The sequence below is a fragment of the Lethenteron reissneri genome, chromosome 1, assembly GCF_015708825.2.
Source record: "Lethenteron reissneri isolate LAM-NWPU_2019-01 chromosome 1, ASM1570882v1, whole genome shotgun sequence".
NCBI classification, from domain to species: domain Eukaryota; kingdom Metazoa; phylum Chordata; class Hyperoartia; order Petromyzontiformes; family Petromyzontidae; genus Lethenteron; species Lethenteron reissneri.
In genome coordinates, this window is record NC_083779.1 from 4,063,290 (window position 1) to 4,068,289 (window position 5,000).

The window sequence follows — 5,000 nt, forward strand, 5'->3', positions numbered from 1 at the left end:
TCGAGGTGGCTTCTGAGCGTCGCGATTAGCTTTCGGGATTTGAGGAATAGATTGCAATGTCGTGTATGTGCGGTGAGTTCGACTGAGTCGCAGACGTAGACATGGAGGCAACACATTTATTCAACTCCAACACACGGGGTAACTTTCCCCCTTAACAGAATGACAACCTGTGGTGACGACCACCAGGCTAGCTACACTAGTTACCACGTGACTGATGTAGTTAACCGGGTGGTGACCACCAGGCTAGCTACACTAGTTACCACGTGACTGGTGCAGCTAGTCACGTGGTGACCACCAGGCTAGCTACACTAGTTACTAGTGTAGTTACTACACTAGTAACTACACTAGTAACTACACTACACTAGTAACTACACTAGTTACCACGTGACTGGTGTAGTTAACCGGGTGGTGACCACTAGGCTAGCTACACTAGTTACTACACTACACTAGTAACTACATTAGTAACTACACTACACTAGTTACTACACTAGTAACTACACTACACTAGTAACTACACTACACTAGTAACTACGCTAGTTACCACGTGACTAGCTACTACGGACCGGGACCAACAGCTCGGCTCCAGGTCCACGTGTTGGAGACTCGTTGAACGGAGAACGTAGACGAAGAGTTTCTTCCAGGATTAACGTTTTTGTGGCTTCTCTACGTGCCATGAAAAAGGGCCATTGCCCGAAACGTCGCCTGTTATATGAAGTTTTTTTTAAGGCCACAGTTTGTGTTTGTGCTTCACTGCCAAAGGCAGCAGCGTCACCAACTTCGTTTGTTAATTTCTGGATTGGCAACTCTTGAGATTGCTTGCCATGGTTGGTGGGAGGGCATTAGGATTACGGGATGCGATTTTTAGGATTGCGATAGGGGGTTCACGGTTAGGCTTAGAGTTTTTTTTTTTTATTCGGAACTTGGGGATTCCTGCTTGGGGTTATGGTAAGGCGATTGAGAATTGTCATTGGCATTATAAGGGTCAGTGATTGGGGGTTTGGGGGCTGTGGGATTTATGGGTTTGGGATTAATAATTTGGTTTGAAGGCCTCTGGTGAGTTTGCGTGGGGGTCGATGTTTAGGATTGACCTTTGCGGGTTCGAGATTTTTGCGGCTTTTTTTTATGACGGTTGTGTGGGTTTGAGGTTTTGAGATTGGGGTTTGGAATCACAGTGGTGGAGGTTGAGCATTGGGCTCGGCATTGGGGTACCGTAAATGAGCGGTTAGGTGTTGAGATTTGAGATACGGGATTAGTGCAGCGAGTCAAGGATTGATATTGGCATTAGCTCATTTTAATTGGGATTAGGCGGCTGAGAAATTTCCACGTCGTAATAAGTCACTTAATTGGGCTATCATTTGTGATGACCAGGTCGCTTCTAACAAAAAAAAGTTATGGAGCTGAGTGGGCCTTAGCTGGTAAAATTAAAAGAATTAAAGGTTAAATTTCGATTTGAAGCTTTCGTGACTGCAGGGATTGATCTTCTTGGTTCTTTCGGTAAAGTCACGTAGAAGGGAAATAATAAAATAATAAAAATAAAACTTTATAAAATACAATTCTCACGACGTTTCGGCCACAACGCAAGCAGCCGTCCTCAGGTGGAGAACAGGGCTGTCGGGGAGACAGCGTCAGAATGTCTTTCCGACAGACCTGTTCTTCACCTGAGGACGGCTGCTTGCGTTGTGGCCGAAACGTCGTGAGAATTGTATTATTTAATGTTTTATTTTTATTATTTTATTATTTCCCTTCTACGTGACTTTACCGAAAGAACCAAGAAGATGAGTTAAAGGTTAATTAGTTTTTTGAGATCAGTATTTAGGGTTTCTGGCGACCTGTCCACAATTGAGAGCCCATTGAAGTGGCTCATCATCATCGTGCGGGAATTTATAGCAGCCAAATACTCCGAACGCGCGGCGGATCTAAATGTAGAAGAAAAACCTGAGAAACCGTAGAAAAATCCACGCGACCACGGGGAGAGAGAGAAACGCCAACTCTCAATATGCACAGGTATCAGGGCTGGGTTCAAACCCACGACCTCCTGTATAGCGGGCGAGGTTAACATCTCTTAGCTAATGCAGCGACTCGATGGGATTGTGGTTGAGAATGGCGGCGGTGGAAGTGGTGGCAGTGGCGGTAGTGGTGGTGCTAGCGGTAGTGGTGGCAGTGAGGGTAGTGGTGGTGGTGGCGGTGGTGCTAGCGGTCGTGGTGGCGGTGGTGGTAGTGGTGGCGGTGGTGGTGGTAGTGGCGGTGGTGGTGGTAGAGGTCGTGGTGGCAGTGGTGGTAGTGGTGGTGCTAGCAGTCGTGGTGGCAGTGACAGTAGTGGTAGAGGTTGTGGTGGCAGTGGTGGTAGTGGTGGCAGTGGTGGTATTGGTGGCGGTGGTGGTAGAGGTCGTTGTGGCAGTGACGGTAGTGGTAGAGGTTGTGGTGGCGGTGGCGGTAGTGGTGGCAGTGACGGTAGTGGTGGTGGTAGTGGTAGAGATTGTGGTGGCAGTGGCAGTAGTGGTGGCAGTGGTGGTGGTAGTGGTAGAGGTCGTGGTGGCGGTAGAGGTGGCAGTGGTGGCGGTAGTGGTGGCGGTGGTGGTCGTGGTGGTTGTTATGGTGGCGGTAGTGGTGGCAGTGGTGGTGGCGGTGGCAGTAGTGGTGGCAGTGGTGGCGATGGTGGCAGTAGCGGTGATGGCGGTAGTGGTAGAGGTGGCAGTAGTGGTGGCAGTAGTGGTGGCGGTAGCGGTGGCAGTAGTGGCAGTAGTGGCGGTTAGTGGTGGCAGTGGTGGTGGTGGTAGTGAGAGAACGAGGGGGGTAGTGGCTGTGGCTGGGTTGTTGGAGGGGCAGTGGGTGGATGGGTGGGGAGGAGGGGGAGCACCCAAAGAGGCATTTGCCACCGCGCTTTCCCTGACGGCGATCAACAAATCATCCCACTCGGGGCCGAGAGGAACCCAGAAGAAGGAGAGAGAGAGAGAGAGAAAAAAAACCCTAAAACACCCCTCCGTCTAAAAATAACGACGCCCTCTTGAATTCCTCCCCATCACCCCCCCCTCCCCCCCCGGTGCCTTTCGTTGTCGTTGTTCGAGGTCTCAATGTCTGTGAACAACTCCCTCGGAAAAGATCCCCCGAGTTCGAAATCCCAGAGCTTTGGGTGCCCGCAGAAGCAAGTTCAGTTGGGGGGGGGGGGGTTTGGGTCCGGTATGCTCGATGTGGTGTGCCGGGCTGACTGATTATCATCATCTTCTTCATGTCATTGTGTCTGATTCAAACAAGTACCAATGTCTACACACACCGCACTAACACACACACACACATGTACAGCAGTACATACACCACTATACACACACACACACCCCACTAACACGCACACACACATGCACACCAATACATACACCACTATACACACACACACCGCCTCACACACACACACATACACCGCCTCACACACACACCGCACTAACACACACACACCCTCACACACACACACACCGCCACACACACACACACCCTCACACACACACCGCCTCACGTTCACACACACACACACTGCCTCACACACACCCTCACACACACACCCTCACACACACACCACCACACACACACCCTCACACACACACACCCTCACACACACCCACTACTGTATTGTGAATGCTCAATAGAATTGCCTCTGGCTCTGGGTTTAGCTTTACTAGGGGAACTAAAGAGCAGCATTCACTCATTCACCACTCATTCACCACTCATTCATTCACTTATTCATTACTCATTCACCACTCATTCATCACTCATTCACCACTCATTCACCACTCATTCATCACTCATTCACCACTCATTCACCACTCATTCACCACTCATTCACCACTCATTCATCACTCATTTATCACTCATTCACCACTCATTCACCACTCATTCACCACTCATTCACCACTCATTTATCACTCATTCACCACTCATTCACCACTCATTCACCACTCATTCATCACTCATTCATCACTCATTCACCACTCATTCATCACTCATTCACCACTCATTCATCACTCATTCATCACTCATTCCACACGACAGCAGTCAGGGTCTAGCTGGTGAGGGTGGTCTTGAGGGGTGGTGGTGAGGGTGGTGGTGGTGATGAGGCTGGTGGTGAGGCTGGTGGTGAGGCTGTTGGTGAGGGTGTTGGTGAGGGTGGTGGTGAGGCTGTTGGTGAGGGTGGTGGTGAGTGTGGTGGTGAGGGTGGTGGTGAGGGTGGTGGTGAGGGTGTTGGTGAGGGTGGTGGTGAGTGTGGTGGTGAGGCTGTTGGTGAGGGTGGTGGTGAGGGTGGTGGTGAGGGTGGTGGTGAGGGTGTTGGTGAGGGTGGTGGTGAGTGTGTTGGTGAGGGTGGTGGTGAGGGTGGTGGTGAGGGTGGTGGTGAGGGTGGTGGTGAGGGTGGTGGTGAGTGTGGTGGTGAGGTTGGTGGTGAGGGTGGTGGTGAGGGTGGTGGTGAGTGTGGTGGTGAGGGTGGTGGTGAGGGTGGTGGTGAGGGTGGTGGTGAGTGTGGTGGTGAGGGTGGTGGTGAGGGTGGTGGTGAGGGTGTTGGTGAGGGTGGTGGTGAGTGTGTTGGTGAGGGTGGTGGTGAGGCTGTTGGTGAGGGTGTTGGTGAGGGTGTTGGTGAGGGTGGTGGTGAGGTTGGTGGTGAGGTTGGTGGTGAGGCTGTTGGTGAGGGTGGTGGTGAGTGTGGTGGTGAGGGTGGTGGTGAGGGTGTTGGTGAGGCTGGTGGTGAGGCTGTTGGTGAGGGTGGTGGTGAGTGTGGTGGTGAGGGTGGTGGTGAGGGTGTTGGTGAGGCTGGTGGTGAGACTGGTGGTGAGGGTGGTGGTGAGGGTGGTGGTGAGGATGGTGGTGAGGCTGGTGGTGAGTGTCATCGTCGTCGTCATTGATGGATTATCGATTGGATCACACAGACACAGACAAAGACAAAGACCCCCCCCCCGTATAGCCTTAACAGACTGCTGGGGCAAGTGCTGTTAGCGAGCAACGCTCACACACACACACTC

The 5,000-nt window shown here is 51.7% G+C and overlaps 3 protein-coding genes across 3 annotated transcripts in view; 2 read left to right on the top strand and 1 right to left on the bottom strand.

The window, feature by feature from the left end:
- Positions 1 to 1,608, top strand: part of LOC133351078 (scavenger receptor class F member 2-like) — a 13,823-nt gene extending 12,215 nt beyond the window's left edge. The window contains exon 2 of the mRNA XM_061566042.1: positions 1,437 to 1,608. The gene's annotated coding sequence lies outside the window, so the exon portion shown is untranslated. The remainder of the gene's footprint in view (positions 1 to 1,436) is intronic.
- Positions 1 to 5,000, bottom strand: part of SNRPA1 (small nuclear ribonucleoprotein polypeptide A') — an 840,838-nt gene that overhangs the window by 53,088 nt on the left and 782,750 nt on the right. The gene's annotated exons all lie outside the window — the stretch shown is intronic.
- Positions 1 to 5,000, top strand: part of LOC133354709 (LHFPL tetraspan subfamily member 2a protein-like) — a 45,659-nt gene that overhangs the window by 15,932 nt on the left and 24,727 nt on the right. The gene's annotated exons all lie outside the window — the stretch shown is intronic.